Source organism: Schistocerca cancellata, unplaced genomic scaffold (genome assembly GCF_023864275.1).
Source record: "Schistocerca cancellata isolate TAMUIC-IGC-003103 unplaced genomic scaffold, iqSchCanc2.1 HiC_scaffold_643, whole genome shotgun sequence".
Lineage (NCBI taxonomy): Eukaryota > Metazoa > Arthropoda > Insecta > Orthoptera > Acrididae > Schistocerca > Schistocerca cancellata.
The window spans coordinates 103,506-125,205 of NW_026046654.1; the positions used below are offsets into that span (position 1 = coordinate 103,506).

General features: G+C 49.9%; 22 non-coding genes across 22 annotated transcripts; 12 read left to right on the forward strand and 10 right to left on the reverse strand.

Annotated features, from left to right (window-relative positions):
* The first annotated feature begins 88 nt into the window (after window positions 1–88).
* Window positions 89–172, forward strand: Trnal-uaa (transfer RNA leucine (anticodon UAA)). The gene has a single exon. It is a non-coding gene; the product is annotated as a tRNA-Leu (tRNA).
* A 1,126-nt stretch (window positions 173–1,298) lies between these two features.
* On the reverse strand, window positions 1,299–1,370 carry Trnag-ccc (transfer RNA glycine (anticodon CCC)). Its single transcript has one exon. It is a non-coding gene; the product is annotated as a tRNA-Gly (tRNA).
* Window positions 1,371–2,043: 673 nt separating this feature from the next.
* On the forward strand, window positions 2,044–2,127 carry Trnal-uaa (transfer RNA leucine (anticodon UAA)). The gene has a single exon. It is a non-coding gene; the product is annotated as a tRNA-Leu (tRNA).
* A 1,126-nt stretch (window positions 2,128–3,253) lies between these two features.
* Window positions 3,254–3,325, reverse strand: Trnag-ccc (transfer RNA glycine (anticodon CCC)). The gene has a single exon. It is a non-coding gene; the product is annotated as a tRNA-Gly (tRNA).
* Window positions 3,326–3,998: 673 nt separating this feature from the next.
* Window positions 3,999–4,082, forward strand: Trnal-uaa (transfer RNA leucine (anticodon UAA)). The gene has a single exon. It is a non-coding gene; the product is annotated as a tRNA-Leu (tRNA).
* A 1,126-nt stretch (window positions 4,083–5,208) lies between these two features.
* Window positions 5,209–5,280, reverse strand: Trnag-ccc (transfer RNA glycine (anticodon CCC)). The gene has a single exon. It is a non-coding gene; the product is annotated as a tRNA-Gly (tRNA).
* A 673-nt stretch (window positions 5,281–5,953) lies between these two features.
* Trnal-uaa (transfer RNA leucine (anticodon UAA)) lies at window positions 5,954–6,037 on the forward strand. Its single transcript has one exon. It is a non-coding gene; the product is annotated as a tRNA-Leu (tRNA).
* A 1,126-nt stretch (window positions 6,038–7,163) lies between these two features.
* Trnag-ccc (transfer RNA glycine (anticodon CCC)) lies at window positions 7,164–7,235 on the reverse strand. Its single transcript has one exon. It is a non-coding gene; the product is annotated as a tRNA-Gly (tRNA).
* A 673-nt stretch (window positions 7,236–7,908) lies between these two features.
* On the forward strand, window positions 7,909–7,992 carry Trnal-uaa (transfer RNA leucine (anticodon UAA)). The gene has a single exon. It is a non-coding gene; the product is annotated as a tRNA-Leu (tRNA).
* Window positions 7,993–9,118: 1,126 nt separating this feature from the next.
* On the reverse strand, window positions 9,119–9,190 carry Trnag-ccc (transfer RNA glycine (anticodon CCC)). The gene has a single exon. It is a non-coding gene; the product is annotated as a tRNA-Gly (tRNA).
* Window positions 9,191–9,863: 673 nt separating this feature from the next.
* On the forward strand, window positions 9,864–9,947 carry Trnal-uaa (transfer RNA leucine (anticodon UAA)). The gene has a single exon. It is a non-coding gene; the product is annotated as a tRNA-Leu (tRNA).
* Window positions 9,948–11,073: 1,126 nt separating this feature from the next.
* On the reverse strand, window positions 11,074–11,145 carry Trnag-ccc (transfer RNA glycine (anticodon CCC)). The gene has a single exon. It is a non-coding gene; the product is annotated as a tRNA-Gly (tRNA).
* Window positions 11,146–11,818: 673 nt separating this feature from the next.
* Window positions 11,819–11,902, forward strand: Trnal-uaa (transfer RNA leucine (anticodon UAA)). The gene has a single exon. It is a non-coding gene; the product is annotated as a tRNA-Leu (tRNA).
* Window positions 11,903–13,028: 1,126 nt separating this feature from the next.
* On the reverse strand, window positions 13,029–13,100 carry Trnag-ccc (transfer RNA glycine (anticodon CCC)). Its single transcript has one exon. It is a non-coding gene; the product is annotated as a tRNA-Gly (tRNA).
* Window positions 13,101–13,773: 673 nt separating this feature from the next.
* Window positions 13,774–13,857, forward strand: Trnal-uaa (transfer RNA leucine (anticodon UAA)). The gene has a single exon. It is a non-coding gene; the product is annotated as a tRNA-Leu (tRNA).
* Window positions 13,858–14,983: 1,126 nt separating this feature from the next.
* Window positions 14,984–15,055, reverse strand: Trnag-ccc (transfer RNA glycine (anticodon CCC)). Its single transcript has one exon. It is a non-coding gene; the product is annotated as a tRNA-Gly (tRNA).
* A 673-nt stretch (window positions 15,056–15,728) lies between these two features.
* Trnal-uaa (transfer RNA leucine (anticodon UAA)) lies at window positions 15,729–15,812 on the forward strand. Its single transcript has one exon. It is a non-coding gene; the product is annotated as a tRNA-Leu (tRNA).
* Window positions 15,813–17,683: 1,871 nt separating this feature from the next.
* On the forward strand, window positions 17,684–17,767 carry Trnal-uaa (transfer RNA leucine (anticodon UAA)). The gene has a single exon. It is a non-coding gene; the product is annotated as a tRNA-Leu (tRNA).
* A 1,126-nt stretch (window positions 17,768–18,893) lies between these two features.
* Trnag-ccc (transfer RNA glycine (anticodon CCC)) lies at window positions 18,894–18,965 on the reverse strand. The gene has a single exon. It is a non-coding gene; the product is annotated as a tRNA-Gly (tRNA).
* A 673-nt stretch (window positions 18,966–19,638) lies between these two features.
* Window positions 19,639–19,722, forward strand: Trnal-uaa (transfer RNA leucine (anticodon UAA)). The gene has a single exon. It is a non-coding gene; the product is annotated as a tRNA-Leu (tRNA).
* A 1,126-nt stretch (window positions 19,723–20,848) lies between these two features.
* Trnag-ccc (transfer RNA glycine (anticodon CCC)) lies at window positions 20,849–20,920 on the reverse strand. Its single transcript has one exon. It is a non-coding gene; the product is annotated as a tRNA-Gly (tRNA).
* Window positions 20,921–21,593: 673 nt separating this feature from the next.
* On the forward strand, window positions 21,594–21,677 carry Trnal-uaa (transfer RNA leucine (anticodon UAA)). Its single transcript has one exon. It is a non-coding gene; the product is annotated as a tRNA-Leu (tRNA).
* The last annotated feature ends 23 nt before the right edge of the window (window positions 21,678–21,700 follow it).

Sequence of the window (21,700 nt, forward strand, 5' to 3'; positions counted from 1 at the left end):
CTCCACACAAGAAAAAACACGCTAATTTCGCAGTCAGGCTCTGGTGATGTACCTAGAAACGACGGTAGTAGAGAGCGTACGCTCACACGTCAGATTGGCCGAGCGGTCTAAGGCGCCAGATTTAAGCTCTGGTTCCCGAAGGGGAGCGTGGGTTCGAACCCCACATCTGACAATGCATTTTAAATATTCCAAAACTACCAATTTCGTACATGCGGGAAAACAAGTAAATTACGCGGGAACAGGTTCCACAGATACTACTAGAGACGGCAGTGACTATGGTGCTTGCCTTGCAAGTCTGATTGTCTGACGGTCAGAAAGAATGGAAAGCTGTTAGGAGAAATGGCTTTCAGCCACGAGGCCCGGATTCGATTCCCGGTAGCCGACCATACTTTTGGTTGCTGAGTCTTGGTTATTCTCACGGCATTTACGATTTCTTTGTGTTGTAATTTTTGGGGACCAAGCATCAGGCGAGCAAACGTGAACGAAAGCAGATATGTGTTTAAATGAGTGTCAGGGCAGTAATAAAGGTGGATGAGACGGTCGATCGGGTATTGGACTGCAGACGTGCCACATTGCGTAGCTCGATAGCTGAGTAAGTTAGAGCGTCGTGCTGTGAACACAAAGGCCGCGTATTTGACCGCACCAAGTGCCATTTCACTTTTCTCCCCTAAAAGACAATGCTTCCTCCAGCGTGACACTGCCAGGTAAATAACAAGCGATCTTCACAAGAAGTAAGATGTCTACACGTTGCGCGATACTGTCGCCAACGGCCATACCGCGCGTAGTGCAGCGGTTGTCGTCTGTTCACCGGCGTTAAGAATCGTTGGCCGTGGTTAGTACTTGGGTGCGTGCTCGGCTGGGAATTCGACGTGCTGTTGGCTCCTTTCATTTTGCATTTTTCCTTCGGTTTCGTTGTTGCTTAGCGATAATGATGCGGTCCCGCACGCTGACGCCACTCTTGCCTCTCGGTACACTAAGGGGCGAACCTGTGGCCACAATAAAATGAAAGGTTCTGTCGTGTGTTTGTCGTTTTTTGGTCTCTCCCAGTCGTTTCTCGCGCCTGCCCTCTACATATATGCCCATTTCCAAGCGTCAGCTTTCGCGTCAGCCGAGCAAAGTCGAGGCAAGTCGACACATGGAGACACACGATGCTGAGAAACGAAACCCGCAGACTAGCGCCCTGGCAGCACGGACTGAGACGAGGGGCGAGGGAAAACTATTCTTACCGCGACACTTCACAGTTTCGAAGATCGCGTTTCGTTACGTGGAATACCCGTAGAAGAAAAAAGTACCTTTTGTGCGGTGGCCGGGAATCGAACCCGGATCAACTGCTTGGGAAGCAACCATGCTGACCGTTACACCACCACCGCGTTGCGCTGCGTTTCATTCACGCCGCGATGTGTCGGCTACCCTCCTGCCACCAGAGGCCGAAGGCGATGGCGCTGTAGGCGCTCAACGCCAGGGCGGAGGTGAGCACATCTGAAGGCAGTGCGTAGGTGCTGCTAGGGCGATGTAGCGTAGCTAGAAGCAGAACTGACAGCCGTTGAAAAACTGCCCTTTAATTTACAGCAGGGCGATAAAACAAATATCTAATGTGACGCACTTACTGATGATCCAGAGACGATTCAGCATATGTGTGCCAATCCAGAAGGAGAAAGCGCCTAGGTATCACAATATTAAGTTGGTTAGTTTGATGCTCGACTGGAGCATATCATTAGCTTCCCCTGAGGGCGAAATGCACAGCGTAGCCGTTGCTAGGGAACGGCCTTTTCTGTCGTTTTTTGTTTTCTCTGCGTCAATGTGAATATTGATAACTACAGTTCTGCTCAAGACAGATGGCGATGGAAAACAATGGTTTAAGGCACCATATCTAAGCAGTGGTTCCCGAAAGTGAGGGTGGGGTGCAACCTGACATCTGACAATTCGTTTTAAATACTCTAAAACCAACGTATTTCCTCCACACAAGAAAAAACACGCTAATTTCGCAGTCAGGCTCTGGTGATGTACCTAGAAACGACGGTAGTAGAGAGCGTACGCTCACACGTCAGATTGGCCGAGCGGTCTAAGGCGCCAGATTTAAGCTCTGGTTCCCGAAGGGGAGCGTGGGTTCGAACCCCACATCTGACAATGCATTTTAAATATTCCAAAACTACCAATTTCGTACATGCGGGAAAACAAGTAAATTACGCGGGAACAGGTTCTACAGATACTACTAGAGACGGCAGTGACTATGGTGCTTGCCTTGCAAGTCTGATTGTCTGGCGGTCAGAAAGAATGGAAAGCTGTTAGGAGAAATGGCTTTCAGCCACGAGGCCCGGATTCGATTCCCGGTAGCCGACCATACTTTTGGTTGCTGAGTCTTGGTTATTCTCACGGCATTTACGATTTCTTTGTGTTGTAATTTTTGGGGACCAAGCATCAGGCGAGCAAACGTGAACGAAAGCATATATGTGTTTAAATGTGTGTCAGGGCAGTAATAAAGGTGGATGAGACGGTCGATCGGGTATTGGACTGCAGACGTGCCACATTGCGTAGCTCGATAGCTGAGTAAGTTAGAGCGTCGTGCTGTGAACACAAAGGCCGCGTATTTGACCGCACCAAGTGCCATTTCACTTTTCTCCCCTAAAAGACAATGCTTCCTCCAGCGTGACACTGCCAGGTAAATAACAAGCGATCTTCACAAGAAGTAAGATGTCTACACGTTGCGCGATACTGTCGCCAACGGCCATACCGCGCGTAGTGCAGCGGTTGTCGTCTGTTCACCGGCGTTAAGAATCGTTGGCCGTGGTTAGTACTTGGGTGCGTGCTCGGCTGGGAATTCGACGTGCTGTTGGCTCCTTTCATTTTGCATTTTTCCTTCGGTTTCGTTGTTGCTTAGCGATAATGATGCGGTCCCGCACGCTGACGCCACTCTTGCCTCTCGGTACACTAAGGGGCGAACCTGTGGCCACAATAAAATGAAAGGTTCTGTCGTGTGTTTGTCGTTTTTTGGTCTCTCCCAGTCGTTTCTCGCGCCTGCCCTCTACATATATGCCCATTTCCAAGCGTCAGCTTTCGCGTCAGCCGAGCAAAGTCGAGGCAAGTCGACACATGGAGACACACGATGCTGAGAAACGAAACCCGCAGACTAGCGCCCTGGCAGCACGGACTGAGACGAGGGGCGAGGGAAAACTATTCTTACCGCGACACTTCACAGTTTCGAAGATCGCGTTTCGTTACGTGGAATACCCGTAGAAGAAAAAAGTACCTTTTGTGCGGTGGCCGGGAATCGAACCCGGATCAACTGCTTGGGAAGCAACCATGCTGACCGTTACACCACCACCGCGTTGCGCTGCGTTTCATTCACGCCGCGATGTGTCGGCTACCCTCCTGCCACCAGAGGCCGAAGGCGATGGCGCTGTAGGCGCTCAACGCCAGGGCGGAGGTGAGCACATCTGAAGGCAGTGCGTAGGTGCTGCTAGGGCGATGTAGCGTAGCTAGAAGCAGAACTGACAGCCGTTGAAAAACTGCCCTTTAATTTACAGCAGGGCGATAAAACAAATATCTAATGTGACGCACTTACTGATGATCCAGAGACGATTCAGCATATGTGTGCCAATCCAGAAGGAGAAAGCGCCTAGGTATCACAATATTAAGTTGGTTAGTTTGATGCTCGACTGGAGCATATCATTAGCTTCCCCTGAGGGCGAAATGCACAGCGTAGCCGTTGCTAGGGAACGGCCTTTTCTGTCGTTTTTTGTTTTCTCTGCGTCAATGTGAATATTGATAACTACAGTTCTGCTCAAGACAGATGGCGATGGAAAACAATGGTTTAAGGCACCATATCTAAGCAGTGGTTCCCGAAAGTGAGGGTGGGGTGCAACCTGACATCTGACAATTCGTTTTAAATACTCTAAAACCAACGTATTTCCTCCACACAAGAAAAAACACGCTAATTTCGCAGTCAGGCTCTGGTGATGTACCTAGAAACGACGGTAGTAGAGAGCGTACGCTCACACGTCAGATTGGCCGAGCGGTCTAAGGCGCCAGATTTAAGCTCTGGTTCCCGAAGGGGAGCGTGGGTTCGAACCCCACATCTGACAATGCATTTTAAATATTCCAAAACTACCAATTTCGTACATGCGGGAAAACAAGTAAATTACGCGGGAACAGGTTCTACAGATACTACTAGAGACGGCAGTGACTATGGTGCTTGCCTTGCAAGTCTGATTGTCTGGCGGTCAGAAAGAATGGAAAGCTGTTAGGAGAAATGGCTTTCAGCCACGAGGCCCGGATTCGATTCCCGGTAGCCGACCATACTTTTGGTTGCTGAGTCTTGGTTATTCTCACGGCATTTACGATTTCTTTGTGTTGTAATTTTTGGGGACCAAGCATCAGGCGAGCAAACGTGAACGAAAGCATATATGTGTTTAAATGTGTGTCAGGGCAGTAATAAAGGTGGATGAGACGGTCGATCGGGTATTGGACTGCAGACGTGCCACATTGCGTAGCTCGATAGCTGAGTAAGTTAGAGCGTCGTGCTGTGAACACAAAGGCCGCGTATTTGACCGCACCAAGTGCCATTTCACTTTTCTCCCCTAAAAGACAATGCTTCCTCCAGCGTGACACTGCCAGGTAAATAACAAGCGATCTTCACAAGAAGTAAGATGTCTACACGTTGCGCGATACTGTCGCCAACGGCCATACCGCGCGTAGTGCAGCGGTTGTCGTCTGTTCACCGGCGTTAAGAATCGTTGGCCGTGGTTAGTACTTGGGTGCGTGCTCGGCTGGGAATTCGACGTGCTGTTGGCTCCTTTCATTTTGCATTTTTCCTTCGGTTTCGTTGTTGCTTAGCGATAATGATGCGGTCCCGCACGCTGACGCCACTCTTGCCTCTCGGTACACTAAGGGGCGAACCTGTGGCCACAATAAAATGAAAGGTTCTGTCGTGTGTTTGTCGTTTTTTGGTCTCTCCCAGTCGTTTCTCGCGCCTGCCCTCTACATATATGCCCATTTCCAAGCGTCAGCTTTCGCGTCAGCCGAGCAAAGTCGAGGCAAGTCGACACATGGAGACACACGATGCTGAGAAACGAAACCCGCAGACTAGCGCCCTGGCAGCACGGACTGAGACGAGGGGCGAGGGAAAACTATTCTTACCGCGACACTTCACAGTTTCGAAGATCGCGTTTCGTTACGTGGAATACCCGTAGAAGAAAAAAGTACCTTTTGTGCGGTGGCCGGGAATCGAACCCGGATCAACTGCTTGGGAAGCAACCATGCTGACCGTTACACCACCACCGCGTTGCGCTGCGTTTCATTCACGCCGCGATGTGTCGGCTACCCTCCTGCCACCAGAGGCCGAAGGCGATGGCGCTGTAGGCGCTCAACGCCAGGGCGGAGGTGAGCACATCTGAAGGCAGTGCGTAGGTGCTGCTAGGGCGATGTAGCGTAGCTAGAAGCAGAACTGACAGCCGTTGAAAAACTGCCCTTTAATTTACAGCAGGGCGATAAAACAAATATCTAATGTGACGCACTTACTGATGATCCAGAGACGATTCAGCATATGTGTGCCAATCCAGAAGGAGAAAGCGCCTAGGTATCACAATATTAAGTTGGTTAGTTTGATGCTCGACTGGAGCATATCATTAGCTTCCCCTGAGGGCGAAATGCACAGCGTAGCCGTTGCTAGGGAACGGCCTTTTCTGTCGTTTTTTGTTTTCTCTGCGTCAATGTGAATATTGATAACTACAGTTCTGCTCAAGACAGATGGCGATGGAAAACAGTGGTTTAAGGCACCATATTTAAGCAGTGGTTCCCGAAAGTGAGGGTGGGGTGCAACCTGACATCTGACAATTCGTTTTAAATACTCTAAAACCAACGTATTTCCTCCACACAAGAAAAAACACGCTAATTTCGCAGTCAGGCTCTGGTGATGTACCTAGAAACGACGGTAGTAGAGAGCGTACGCTCACACGTCAGATTGGCCGAGCGGTCTAAGGCGCCAGATTTAAGCTCTGGTTCCCGAAGGGGAGCGTGGGTTCGAACCCCACATCTGACAATGCATTTTAAATATTCCAAAACTACCAATTTCGTACATGCGGGAAAACAAGTAAATTACGCGGGAACAGGTTCCACAGATACTACTAGAGACGGCAGTGACTATGGTGCTTGCCTTGCAAGTCTGATTGTCTGGCGGTCAGAAAGAATGGAAAGCTGTTAGGAGAAATGGCTTTCAGCCACGAGGCCCGGATTCGATTCCCGGTAGCCGACCATACTTTTGGTTGCTGAGTCTTGGTTATTCTCACGGCATTTACGATTTCTTTGTGTTGTAATTTTTGGGGACCAAGCATCAGGCGAGCAAACGTGAACGAAAGCATATATGTGTTTAAATGTGTGTCAGGGCAGTAATAAAGGTGGATGAGACGGTCGATCGGGTATTGGACTGCAGACGTGCCACATTGCGTAGCTCGATAGCTGAGTAAGTTAGAGCGTCGTGCTGTGAACACAAAGGCCGCGTATTTGACCGCACCAAGTGCCATTTCACTTTTCTCCCCTAAAAGACAATGCTTCCTCCAGCGTGACACTGCCAGGTAAATAACAAGCGATCTTCACAAGAAGTAAGATGTCTACACGTTGCGCGATACTGTCGCCAACGGCCATACCGCGCGTAGTGCAGCGGTTGTCGTCTGTTCACCGGCGTTAAGAATCGTTGGCCGTGGTTAGTACTTGGGTGCGTGCTCGGCTGGGAATTCGACGTGCTGTTGGCTCCTTTCATTTTGCATTTTTCCTTCGGTTTCGTTGTTGCTTAGCGATAATGATGCGGTCCCGCACGCTGACGCCACTCTTGCCTCTCGGTACACTAAGGGGCGAACCTGTGGCCACAATAAAATGAAAGGTTCTGTCGTGTGTTTGTCGTTTTTTGGTCTCTCCCAGTCGTTTCTCGCGCCTGCCCTCTACATATATGCCCATATCCAAGCGTCAGCTTTCGCGTCAGCCGAGCAAAGTCGAGACAAGTCGACACATGGAGACACACGATGCTGAGAAACGAAACCCTCAGACTAGCGCCCTGGCAGCACGGACTGAGACGAGGGGCGAGGGAAAACTATTTTTACCGCGACACTTCACAGTTTCGAAGATCGCGTTTCGTTACGTGGAATACCCGTAGAAGAAAAAAGTACCTTTTGTGCGGTGGCCGGGAATCGAACCCGGATCAACTGCTTGGGAAGCAACCATGCTGACCGTTACACCACCACCGCGTTGCGCTGCGTTTCATTCACGCCGCGATGTGTCGGCTACCCTCCTGCCACCAGAGGCCGAAGGCGATGGCGCTGTAGGCGCTCAACGCCAGGGCGGAGGTGAGCACATCTGAAGGCAGTGCGTAGGTGCTGCTAGGGCGATGTAGCGTAGCTAGAAGCAGAACTGACAGCCGTTGAAAAACTGCCCTTTAATTTACAGCAGGGCGATAAAACAAATATCTAATGTGACGCACTTACTGATGATCCAGAGACGATTCAGCATATGTGTGCCAATCCAGAAGGAGAAAGCGCCTAGGTATCACAATATTAAGTTGGTTAGTTTGATGCTCGACTGGAGCATATCATTAGCTTCCCCTGAGGGCGAAATGCACAGCGTAGCCGTTGCTAGGGAACGGCCTTTTCTGTCGTTTTTTGTTTTCTCTGCGTCAATGTGAATATTGATAACTACAGTTCTGCTCAAGACAGATGGCGATGGAAAACAGTGGTTTAAGGCACCATATTTAAGCAGTGGTTCCCGAAAGTGAGGGTGGGGTGCAACCTGACATCTGACAATTCGTTTTAAATACTCTAAAACCAACGTATTTCCTCCACACAAGAAAAAACACGCTAATTTCGCAGTCAGGCTCTGGTGATGTACCTAGAAACGACGGTAGTAGAGAGCGTACGCTCACACGTCAGATTGGCCGAGCGGTCTAAGGCGCCAGATTTAAGCTCTGGTTCCCGAAGGGGAGCGTGGGTTCGAACCCCACATCTGACAATGCATTTTAAATATTCCAAAACTACCAATTTCGTACATGCGGGAAAACAAGTAAATTACGCGGGAACAGGTTCCACAGATACTACTAGAGACGGCAGTGACTATGGTGCTTGCCTTGCAAGTCTGATTGTCTGGCGGTCAGAAAGAATGGAAAGCTGTTAGGAGAAATGGCTTTCAGCCACGAGGCCCGGATTCGATTCCCGGTAGCCGACCATACTTTTGGTTGCTGAGTCTTGGTTATTCTCACGGCATTTACGATTTCTTTGTGTTGTAATTTTTGGGGACCAAGCATCAGGCGAGCAAACGTGAACGAAAGCATATATGTGTTTAAATGTGTGTCAGGGCAGTAATAAAGGTGGATGAGACGGTCGATCGGGTATTGGACTGCAGACGTGCCACATTGCGTAGCTCGATAGCTGAGTAAGTTAGAGCGTCGTGCTGTGAACACAAAGGCCGCGTATTTGACCGCACCAAGTGCCATTTCACTTTTCTCCCCTAAAAGACAATGCTTCCTCCAGCGTGACACTGCCAGGTAAATAACAAGCGATCTTCACAAGAAGTAAGATGTCTACACGTTGCGCGATACTGTCGCCAACGGCCATACCGCGCGTAGTGCAGCGGTTGTCGTCTGTTCACCGGCGTTAAGAATCGTTGGCCGTGGTTAGTACTTGGGTGCGTGCTCGGCTGGGAATTCGACGTGCTGTTGGCTCCTTTCATTTTGCATTTTTCCTTCGGTTTCGTTGTTGCTTAGCGATAATGATGCGGTCCCGCACGCTGACGCCACTCTTGCCTCTCGGTACACTAAGGGGCGAACCTGTGGCCACAATAAAATGAAAGGTTCTGTCGTGTGTTTGTCGTTTTTTGGTCTCTCCCAGTCGTTTCTCGCGCCTGCCCTCTACATATATGCCCATTTCCAAGCGTCAGCTTTCGCGTCAGCCGAGCAAAGTCGAGACAAGTCGACACATGGAGACACACGATGCTGAGAAACGAAACCCGCAGACTAGCGCCCTGGCAGCACGGACTGAGACGAGGGGCGAGGGAAAACTATTTTTACCGCGACACTTCACAGTTTCGAAGATCGCGTTTCGTTACGTGGAATACCCGTAGAAGAAAAAAGTACCTTTTGTGCGGTGGCCGGGAATCGAACCCGGATCAACTGCTTGGGAAGCAACCATGCTGACCGTTACACCACCACCGCGTTGCGCTGCGTTTCATTCACGCCGCGATGTGTCGGCTACCCTCCTGCCACCAGAGGCCGAAGGCGATGGCGCTGTAGGCGCTCAACGCCAGGGCGGAGGTGAGCACATCTGAAGGCAGTGCGTAGGTGCTGCTAGGGCGATGTAGCGTAGCTAGAAGCAGAACTGACAGCCGTTGAAAAACTGCCCTTTAATTTACAGCAGGGCGATAAAACAAATATCTAATGTGACGCACTTACTGATGATCCAGAGACGATTCAGCATATGTGTGCCAATCCAGAAGGAGAAAGCGCCTAGGTATCACAATATTAAGTTGGTTAGTTTGATGCTCGACTGGAGCATATCATTAGCTTCCCCTGAGGGCGAAATGCACAGCGTAGCCGTTGCTAGGGAACGGCCTTTTCTGTCGTTTTTTGTTTTCTCTGCGTCAATGTGAATATTGATAACTACAGTTCTGCTCAAGACAGATGGCGATGGAAAACAGTGGTTTAAGGCACCATATTTAAGCAGTGGTTCCCGAAAGTGAGGGTGGGGTGCAACCTGACATCTGACAATTCGTTTTAAATACTCTAAAACCAACGTATTTCCTCCACACAAGAAAAAACACGCTAATTTCGCAGTCAGGCTCTGGTGATGTACCTAGAAACGACGGTAGTAGAGAGCGTACGCTCACACGTCAGATTGGCCGAGCGGTCTAAGGCGCCAGATTTAAGCTCTGGTTCCCGAAGGGGAGCGTGGGTTCGAACCCCACATCTGACAATGCATTTTAAATATTCCAAAACTACCAATTTCGTACATGCGGGAAAACAAGTAAATTACGCGGGAACAGGTTCCACAGATACTACTAGAGACGGCAGTGACTATGGTGCTTGCCTTGCAAGTCTGATTGTCTGGCGGTCAGAAAGAATGGAAAGCTGTTAGGAGAAATGGCTTTCAGCCACGAGGCCCGGATTCGATTCCCGGTAGCCGACCATACTTTTGGTTGCTGAGTCTTGGTTATTCTCACGGCATTTACGATTTCTTTGTGTTGTAATTTTTGGGGACCAAGCATCAGGCGAGCAAACGTGAACGAAAGCATATATGTGTTTAAATGTGTGTCAGGGCAGTAATAAAGGTGGATGAGACGGTCGATCGGGTATTGGACTGCAGACGTGCCACATTGCGTAGCTCGATAGCTGAGTAAGTTAGAGCGTCGTGCTGTGAACACAAAGGCCGCGTATTTGACCGCACCAAGTGCCATTTCACTTTTCTCCCCTAAAAGACAATGCTTCCTCCAGCGTGACACTGCCAGGTAAATAACAAGCGATCTTCACAAGAAGTAAGATGTCTACACGTTGCGCGATACTGTCGCCAACGGCCATACCGCGCGTAGTGCAGCGGTTGTCGTCTGTTCACCGGCGTTAAGAATCGTTGGCCGTGGTTAGTACTTGGGTGCGTGCTCGGCTGGGAATTCGACGTGCTGTTGGCTCCTTTCATTTTGCATTTTTCCTTCGGTTTCGTTGTTGCTTAGCGATAATGATGCGGTCCCGCACGCTGACGCCACTCTTGCCTCTCGGTACACTAAGGGGCGAACCTGTGGCCACAATAAAATGAAAGGTTCTGTCGTGTGTTTGTCGTTTTTTGGTCTCTCCCAGTCGTTTCTCGCGCCTGCCCTCTACATATATGCCCATATCCAAGCGTCAGCTTTCGCGTCAGCCGAGCAAAGTCGAGACAAGTCGACACATGGAGACACACGATGCTGAGAAACGAAACCCGCAGACTAGCGCCCTGGCAGCACGGACTGAGACGAGGGGCGAGGGAAAACTATTTTTACCGCGACACTTCACAGTTTCGAAGATCGCGTTTCGTTACGTGGAATACCCGTAGAAGAAAAAAGTACCTTTTGTGCGGTGGCCGGGAATCGAACCCGGATCAACTGCTTGGGAAGCAACCATGCTGACCGTTACACCACCACCGCGTTGCGCTGCGTTTCATTCACGCCGCGATGTGTCGGCTACCCTCCTGCCACCAGAGGCCGAAGGCGATGGCGCTGTAGGCGCTCAACGCCAGGGCGGAGGTGAGCACATCTGAAGGCAGTGCGTAGGTGCTGCTAGGGCGATGTAGCGTAGCTAGAAGCAGAACTGACAGCCGTTGAAAAACTGCCCTTTAATTTACAGCAGGGCGATAAAACAAATATCTAATGTGACGCACTTACTGATGATCCAGAGACGATTCAGCATATGTGTGCCAATCCAGAAGGAGAAAGCGCCTAGGTATCACAATATTAAGTTGGTTAGTTTGATGCTCGACTGGAGCATATCATTAGCTTCCCCTGAGGGCGAAATGCACAGCGTAGCCGTTGCTAGGGAACGGCCTTTTCTGTCGTTTTTTGTTTTCTCTGCGTCAATGTGAATATTGATAACTACAGTTCTGCTCAAGACAGATGGCGATGGAAAACAGTGGTTTAAGGCACCATATTTAAGCAGTGGTTCCCGAAAGTGAGGGTGGGGTGCAACCTGACATCTGACAATTCGTTTTAAATACTCTAAAACCAACGTATTTCCTCCACACAAGAAAAAACACGCTAATTTCGCAGTCAGGCTCTGGTGATGTACCTAGAAACGACGGTAGTAGAGAGCGTACGCTCACACGTCAGATTGGCCGAGCGGTCTAAGGCGCCAGATTTAAGCTCTGGTTCCCGAAGGGGAGCGTGGGTTCGAACCCCACATCTGACAATGCATTTTAAATATTCCAAAACTACCAATTTCGTACATGCGGGAAAACAAGTAAATTACGCGGGAACAGGTTCCACAGATACTACTAGAGACGGCAGTGACTATGGTGCTTGCCTTGCAAGTCTGATTGTCTGGCGGTCAGAAAGAATGGAAAGCTGTTAGGAGAAATGGCTTTCAGCCACGAGGCCCGGATTCGATTCCCGGTAGCCGACCATACTTTTGGTTGCTGAGTCTTGGTTATTCTCACGGCATTTACGATTTCTTTGTGTTGTAATTTTTGGGGACCAAGCATCAGGCGAGCAAACGTGAACGAAAGCATATATGTGTTTAAATGTGTGTCAGGGCAGTAATAAAGGTGGATGAGACGGTCGATCGGGTATTGGACTGCAGACGTGCCACATTGCGTAGCTCGATAGCTGAGTAAGTTAGAGCGTCGTGCTGTGAACACAAAGGCCGCGTATTTGACCGCACCAAGTGCCATTTCACTTTTCTCCCCTAAAAGACAATGCTTCCTCCAGCGTGACACTGCCAGGTAAATAACAAGCGATCTTCACAAGAAGTAAGATGTCTACACGTTGCGCGATACTGTCGCCAACGGCCATACCGCGCGTAGTGCAGCGGTTGTCGTCTGTTCACCGGCGTTAAGAATCGTTGGCCGTGGTTAGTACTTGGGTGCGTGCTCGGCTGGGAATTCGACGTGCTGTTGGCTCCTTTCATTTTGCATTTTTCCTTCGGTTTCGTTGTTGCTTAGCGATAATGATGCGGTCCCGCACGCTGACGCCACTCTTGCCTCTCGGTACACTAAGGGGCGAACCTGTGGCCACAATAAAATGAAAGGTTCTGTCGTGTGTTTGTCGTTTTTTGGTCTCTCCCAGTCGTTTCTCGCGCCTGCCCTCTACATATATGCCCATATCCAAGCGTCAGCTTTCGCGTCAGCCGAGCAAAGTCGAGACAAGTCGACACATGGAGACACACGATGCTGAGAAACGAAACCCGCAGACTAGCGCCCTGGCAGCACGGACTGAGACGAGGGGCGAGGGAAAACTATTTTTACCGCGACACTTCACAGTTTCGAAGATCGCGTTTCGTTACGTGGAATACCCGTAGAAGAAAAAAGTACCTTTTGTGCGGTGGCCGGGAATCGAACCCGGATCAACTGCTTGGGAAGCAACCATGCTGACCGTTACACCACCACCGCGTTGCGCTGCGTTTCATTCACGCCGCGATGTGTCGGCTACCCTCCTGCCACCAGAGGCCGAAGGCGATGGCGCTGTAGGCGCTCAACGCCAGGGCGGAGGTGAGCACATCTGAAGGCAGTGCGTAGGTGCTGCTAGGGCGATGTAGCGTAGCTAGAAGCAGAACTGACAGCCGTTGAAAAACTGCCCTTTAATTTACAGCAGGGCGATAAAACAAATATCTAATGTGACGCACTTACTGATGATCCAGAGACGATTCAGCATATGTGTGCCAATCCAGAAGGAGAAAGCGCCTAGGTATCACAATATTAAGTTGGTTAGTTTGATGCTCGACTGGAGCATATCATTAGCTTCCCCTGAGGGCGAAATGCACAGCGTAGCCGTTGCTAGGGAACGGCCTTTTCTGTCGTTTTTTGTTTTCTCTGCGTCAATGTGAATATTGATAACTACAGTTCTGCTCAAGACAGATGGCGATGGAAAACAGTGGTTTAAGGCACCATATTTAAGCAGTGGTTCCCGAAAGTGAGGGTGGGGTGCAACCTGACATCTGACAATTCGTTTTAAATACTCTAAAACCAACGTATTTCCTCCACACAAGAAAAAACACGCTAATTTCGCAGTCAGGCTCTGGTGATGTACCTAGAAACGACGGTAGTAGAGAGCGTACGCTCACACGTCAGATTGGCCGAGCGGTCTAAGGCGCCAGATTTAAGCTCTGGTTCCCGAAGGGGAGCGTGGGTTCGAACCCCACATCTGACAATGCATTTTAAATATTCCAAAACTACCAATTTCGTACATGCGGGAAAACAAGTAAATTACGCGGGAACAGGTTCCACAGATACTACTAGAGACGGCAGTGACTATGGTGCTTGCCTTGCAAGTCTGATTGTCTGGCGGTCAGAAAGAATGGAAAGCTGTTAGGAGAAATGGCTTTCAGCCACGAGGCCCGGATTCGATTCCCGGTAGCCGACCATACTTTTGGTTGCTGAGTCTTGGTTATTCTCACGGCATTTACGATTTCTTTGTGTTGTAATTTTTGGGGACCAAGCATCAGGCGAGCAAACGTGAACGAAAGCATATATGTGTTTAAATGTGTGTCAGGGCAGTAATAAAGGTGGATGAGACGGTCGATCGGGTATTGGACTGCAGACGTGCCACATTGCGTAGCTCGATAGCTGAGTAAGTTAGAGCGTCGTGCTGTGAACACAAAGGCCGCGTATTTGACCGCACCAAGTGCCATTTCACTTTTCTCCCCTAAAAGACAATGCTTCCTCCAGCGTGACACTGCCAGGTAAATAACAAGCGATCTTCACAAGAAGTAAGATGTCTACACGTTGCGCGATACTGTCGCCAACGGCCATACCGCGCGTAGTGCAGCGGTTGTCGTCTGTTCACCGGCGTTAAGAATCGTTGGCCGTGGTTAGTACTTGGGTGCGTGCTCGGCTGGGAATTCGACGTGCTGTTGGCTCCTTTCATTTTGCATTTTTCCTTCGGTTTCGTTGTTGCTTAGCGATAATGATGCGGTCCCGCACGCTGACGCCACTCTTGCCTCTCGGTACACTAAGGGGCGAACCTGTGGCCACAATAAAATGAAAGGTTCTGTCGTGTGTTTGTCGTTTTTTGGTCTCTCCCAGTCGTTTCTCGCGCCTGCCCTCTACATATATGCCCATTTCCAAGCGTCAGCTTTCGCGTCAGCCGAGCAAAGTCGAGACAAGTCGACACATGGAGACACACGATGCTGAGAAACGAAACCCGCAGACTAGCGCCCTGGCAGCACGGACTGAGACGAGGGGCGAGGGAAAACTATTTTTACCGCGACACTTCACAGTTTCGAAGATCGCGTTTCGTTACGTGGAATACCCGTAGAAGAAAAAAGTACCTTTTGTGCGGTGGCCGGGAATCGAACCCGGATCAACTGCTTGGGAAGCAACCATGCTGACCGTTACACCACCACCGCGTTGCGCTGCGTTTCATTCACGCCGCGATGTGTCGGCTACCCTCCTGCCACCAGAGGCCGAAGGCGATGGCGCTGTAGGCGCTCAACGCCAGGGCGGAGGTGAGCACATCTGAAGGCAGTGCGTAGGTGCTGCTAGGGCGATGTAGCGTAGCTAGAAGCAGAACTGACAGCCGTTGAAAAACTGCCCTTTAATTTACAGCAGGGCGATAAAACAAATATCTAATGTGACGCACTTACTGATGATCCAGAGACGATTCAGCATATGTGTGCCAATCCAGAAGGAGAAAGCGCCTAGGTATCACAATATTAAGTTGGTTAGTTTGATGCTCGACTGGAGCATATCATTAGCTTCCCCTGAGGGCGAAATGCACAGCGTAGCCGTTGCTAGGGAACGGCCTTTTCTGTCGTTTTTTGTTTTCTCTGCGTCAATGTGAATATTGATAACTACAGTTCTGCTCAAGACAGATGGCGATGGAAAACAGTGGTTTAAGGCACCATATTTAAGCAGTGGTTCCCGAAAGTGAGGGTGGGGTGCAACCTGACATCTGACAATTCGTTTTAAATACTCTAAAACCAACGTATTTCCTCCACACAAGAAAAAACACGCTAATTTCGCAGTCAGGCTCTGGTGATGTACCTAGAAACGACGGTAGTAGAGAGCGTACGCTCACACGTCAGATTGGCCGAGCGGTCTAAGGCGCCAGATTTAAGCTCTGGTTCCCGAAGGGGAGCGTGGGTTCGAACCCCACATCTGACAATGCATTTTAAATATTCCAAAACTACCAATTTCGTACATGCGGGAAAACAAGTAAATTACGCGGGAACAGGTTCCACAGATACTACTAGAGACGGCAGTGACTATGGTGCTTGCCTTGCAAGTCTGATTGTCTGGCGGTCAGAAAGAATGGAAAGCTGTTAGGAGAAATGGCTTTCAGCCACGAGGCCCGGATTCGATTCCCGGTAGCCGACCATACTTTTGGTTGCTGAGTCTTGGTTATTCTCACGGCATTTACGATTTCTTTGTGTTGTAATTTTTGGGGACCAAGCATCAGGCGAGCAAACGTGAACGAAAGCATATATGTGTTTAAATGTGTGTCAGGGCAGTAATAAAGGTGGATGAGACGGTCGATCGGGTATTGGACTGCAGACGTGCCACATTGCGTAGCTCGATAGCTGAGTAAGTTAGAGCGTCGTGCTGTGAACACAAAGGCCGCGTATTTGACCGCACCAAGTGCCATTTCACTTTTCTCCCCTAAAAGACAATGCTTCCTCCAGCGTGACACTGCCAGGTAAATAACAAGCGATCTTCACAAGAAGTAAGATGTCTACACGTTGCGCGATACTGTCGCCAACGGCCATACCGCGCGTAGTGCAGCGGTTGTCGTCTGTTCACCGGCGTTAAGAATCGTTGGCCGTGGTTAGTACTTGGGTGCGTGCTCGGCTGGGAATTCGACGTGCTGTTGGCTCCTTTCATTTTGCATTTTTCCTTCGGTTTCGTTGTTGCTTAGCGATAATGATGCGGTCCCGCACGCTGACGCCACTCTTGCCTCTCGGTACACTAAGGGGCGAACCTGTGGCCACAATAAAATGAAAGGTTCTGTCGTGTGTTTGTCGTTTTTTGGTCTCTCCCAGTCGTTTCTCGCGCCTGCCCTCTACATATATGCCCATTTCCAAGCGTCAGCTTTCGCGTCAGCCGAGCAAAGTCGAGACAAGTCGACACATGGAGACACACGATGCTGAGAAACGAAACCCGCAGACTAGCGCCCTGGCAGCACGGACTGAGACGAGGGGCGAGGGAAAACTATTTTTACCGCGACACTTCACAGTTTCGAAGATCGCGTTTCGTTACGTGGAATACCCGTAGAAGAAAAAAGTACCTTTTGTGCGGTGGCCGGGAATCGAACAAGGATCAACTGCTTGGGAAGCAACCATGCTGACCGTTACACCACCACCGCGTTGCGCTGCGTTTCATTCACGCCGCGATGTGTCGGCTACCCTCCTGCCACCAGAGGCCGAAGGCGATGGCGCTGTAGGCGCTCAACGCCAGGGCGGAGGTGAGCACATCTGAAGGCAGTGCGTAGGTGCTGCTAGGGCGATGTAGCGTAGCTAGAAGCAGAACTGACAGCCGTTGAAAAACTGCCCTTTAATTTACAGCAGGGCGATAAAACAAATATCTAATGTGACGCACTTACTGATGATCCAGAGACGATTCAGCATATGTGTGCCAATCCAGAAGGAGAAAGCGCCTAGGTATCACAATATTAAGTTGGTTAGTTTGATGCTCGACTGGAGCATATCATTAGCTTCCCCTGAGGGCGAAATGCACAGCGTAGCCGTTGCTAGGGAACGGCCTTTTCTGTCGTTTTTTGTTTTCTCTGCGTCAATGTGAATATTGATAACTACAGTTCTGCTCAAGACAGATGGCGATGGAAAACAATGGTTTAAGGCACCATATTTAAGCAGTGGTTCCCGAAAGTGAGGGTGGGGTGCAACCTGACATCTGACAATTCGTTTTAAATACTCTAAAACCAACGTATTTCCTCCACACAAGAAAAAACACGCTAATTTCGCAGTCAGGCTCTGGTGATGTACCTAGAAACGACGGTAGTAGAGAGCGTACGCTCACACGTCAGATTGGCCGAGCGGTCTAAGGCGCCAGATTTAAGCTCTGGTTCCCGAAGGGGAGCGTGGGGTCGAACCCCACATCTGACAATGCATTTTAAATATTCCAAAACTACCAATTTCGTACATGCGGGAAAACAAGTAAATTACGCGGGAACAGGTTCCACAGATACTACTAGAGACGGCAGTGACTATGGTGCTTGCCTTGCAAGTCTGATTGTCTGGCGGTCAGAAAGAATGGAAAGCTGTTAGGAGAAATGGCTTTCAGCCACGAGGCCCGGATTCGATTCCCGGTAGCCGACCATACTTTTGGTTGCTGAGTCTTGGTTATTCTCACGGCATTTACGATTTCTTTGTGTTGTAATTTTTGGGGACCAAGCATCAGGCGAGCAAACGTGAACGAAAGCATATATGTGTTTAAATGTGTGTCAGGGCAGTAATAAAGGTGGATGAGACGGTCGATCGGGTATTGGACTGCAGACGTGCCACATTGCGTAGCTCGATAGCTGAGTAAGTTAGAGCGTCGTGCTGTGAACACAAAGGCCGCGTATTTGACCGCACCAAGTGCCATTTCACTTTTCTCCCCTAAAAGACAATGCTTCCTCCAGCGTGACACTGCCAGGTAAATAACAAGCGATCTTCACAAGAAGTAAGATGTCTACACGTTGCGCGATACTGTCGCCAACGGCCATACCGCGCGTAGTGCAGCGGTTGTCGTCTGTTCACCGGCGTTAAGAATCGTTGGCCGTGGTTAGTACTTGGGTGCGTGCTCGGCTGGGAATTCGACGTGCTGTTGGCTCCTTTCATTTTGCATTTTTCCTTCGGTTTCGTTGTTGCTTAGCGATAATGATGCGGTCCCGCACGCTGACGCCACTCTTGCCTCTCGGTACACTAAGGGGCGAACCTGTGGCCACAATAAAATGAAAGGTTCTGTCGTGTGTTTGTCGTTTTTTGGTCTCTCCCAGTCGTTTCTCGCGCCTGCCCTCTACATATATGCCCATTTCCAAGCGTCAGCTTTCGCGTCAGCCGAGCAAAGTCGAGACAAGTCGACACATGGAGACACACGATGCTGAGAAACGAAACCCGCAGACTAGCGCCCTGGCAGCACGGACTGAGACGAGGGGCGAGGGAAAACTATTTTTACCGCGACACTTCACAGTTTCGAAGATCGCGTTTCGTTACGTGGAATACCCGTAGAAGAAAAAAGTACCTTTTGTGCGGTGGCCGGGAATCGAACCCGGATCAACTGCTTGGGAAGCAACCATGCTGACCGTTACACCACCACCGCGTTGCGCTGCGTTTCATTCACGCCGCGATGTGTCGGCTACCCTCCTGCCACCAGAGGCCGAAGGCGATGGCGCTGTAGGCGCTCAACGCCAGGGCGGAGGTGAGCACATCTGAAGGCAGTGCGTAGGTGCTGCTAGGGCGATGTAGCGTAGCTAGAAGCAGAACTGACAGCCGTTGAAAAACTGCCCTTTAATTTACAGCAGGGCGATAAAACAAATATCTAATGTGACGCACTTACTGATGATCCAGAGACGATTCAGCATATGTGTGCCAATCCAGAAGGAGAAAGCGCCTAGGTATCACAATATTAAGTTGGTTAGTTTGATGCTCGACTGGAGCATATCATTAGCTTCCCCTGAGGGCGAAATGCACAGCGTAGCCGTTGCTAGGGAACGGCCTTTTCTGTCGTTTTTTGTTTTCTCTGCGTCAATGTGAATATTGATAACTACAGTTCTGCTCAAGACAGATGGCGATGGAAAACAGTGGTTTAAGGCACCATATTTAAGCAGTGGTTCCCGAAAGTGAGGGTGGGGTGCAACCTGACATCTGACAATTCGTTTTAAATACTCTAAAACCAACGTATTTCCTCCACACAAGAAAAAACACGCTAATTTCGCAGTCAGGCTCTGGTGATGTACCTAGAAACGACGGTAGTAGAGAGCGTACGCTCACACGTCAGATTGGCCGAGCGGTCTAAGGCGCCAGATTTAAGCTCTGGTTCCCGAAGGGGAGCGTGGGTTCGAACCCCACATCTGACAATGCATTTTAAATATTCCAAAACTACCAATTTCGTACACGCGGGAAAACAAGTAAATTACGCGGGAACAGGTTCCACAGATACTACTAGAGACGGCAGTGACTATGGTGCTTGCCTTGCAAGTCTGATTGTCTGGCGGTCAGAAAGAATGGAAAGCTGTTAGGAGAAATGGCTTTCAGCCACGAGGCCCGGATTCGATTCCCGGTAGCCGACCATACTTTTGGTTGCTGAGTCTTGGTTATTCTCACGGCATTTACGATTTCTTTGTGTTGTAATTTTTGGGGACCAAGCATCAGGCGAGCAAACGTGAACGAAAGCATATATGTGTTTAAATGTGTGTCAGGGCAGTAATAAAGGTGGATGAGACGGTCGATCGGGTATTGGACTGCAGACGTGCCACATTGCGTAGCTCGATAGCTGAGTAAGTTAGAGCGTCGTGCTGTGAACACAAAGGCCGCGTATTTGACCGCACCAAGTGCCATTTCACTTTTCTCCCCTAAAAGACAATGCTTCCTCCAGCGTGACACTGCCAGGTAAATAACAAGCGATCTTCACAAGAAGTAAGATGTCTACACGTTGCGCGATACTGTCGCCAACGGCCATACCGCGCGTAGTGCAGCGGTTGTCGTCTGTTCACCGGCGTTAAGAATCGTTGGCCGTGGTTAGTACTTGGGTGCGTGCTCGGCTGGGAATTCGACGTGCTGTTGGCTCCTTTCATTTTGCATTTTTCCTTCGGTTTCGTTGTTGCTTAGCGATAATGATGCGGTCCCGCACGCTGACGCCACTCTTGCCTCTCGGTACACTAAGGGGCGAACCTGTGGCCACAATAAAATGAAAGGTTCTGTCGTGTGTTTGTCGTTTTTTGGTCTCTCCCAGTCGTTTCTCGCGCCTGCCCTCTACATATATGCCCATTTCCAAGCGTCAGCTTTCGCGTCAGCCGAGCAAAGTCGAGACAAGTCGACACATGGAGACACACGATGCTGAGAAACGAAACCCGCAGACTAGCGCCCTGGCAGCACGGACTGAGACGAGGGGCGAGGGAAAACTATTTTTACCGCGACACTTCACAGTTTCGAAGATCGCGTTTCGTTACGTGGAATACCCGTAGAAGAAAAAAGTACCTTTTGTGCGGTGGCCGGGAATCGAACCCGGATCAACTGCTTGGGAAGCAACCATGCTGACCGTTACACCACCACCGCGTTGCGCTGCGTTTCATTCACGCCGCGATGTGTCGGCTACCCTCCTGCCACCAGAGGCCGAAGGCGATGGCGCTGTAGGCGCTCAACGCCAGGGCGGAGGTGAGCACATCTGAAGGCAGTGCGTAGGTGCTGCTAGGGCGATGTAGCGTAGCTAGAAGCAGAACTGACAGCCGTTGAAAAACTGCCCTTTAATTTACAGCAGGGCGATAAAACAAATATCTAATGTGACGCACTTACTGATGATCCAGAGACGATTCAGCATATGTGTGCCAATCCAGAAGGAGAAAGCGCCTAGGTATCACAATATTAAGTTGGTTAGTTTGATGCTCGACTGGAGCATATCATTAGCTTCCCCTGAGGGCGAAATGCACAGCGTAGCCGTTGCTAGGGAACGGCCTTTTCTGTCGTTTTTTGTTTTCTCTGCGTCAATGTGAATATTGATAACTACAGTTCTGCTCAAGACAGATGGCGATGGAAAACAATGGTTTAAGGCACCATATTTAAGCAGTGGTTCCCGAAAGTGAGGGTGGGGTGCAACCTGACATCTGACAATTCGTTTTAAATACTCTAAAACCAACGTATTTCCTCCACACAAGAAAAAACACGCTAATTTCGCAGTCAGGCTCTGGTGATGTACCTAGAAACGACGGTAGTAGAGAGCGTACGCTCACACGTCAGATTGGCCGAGCGGTCTAAGGCGCCAGATTTAAGCTCTGGTTCCCGAAGGGGAGCGTGGGGTCGAACCCCACATCTGACAATGCATTTTAAATATTCCAAAAC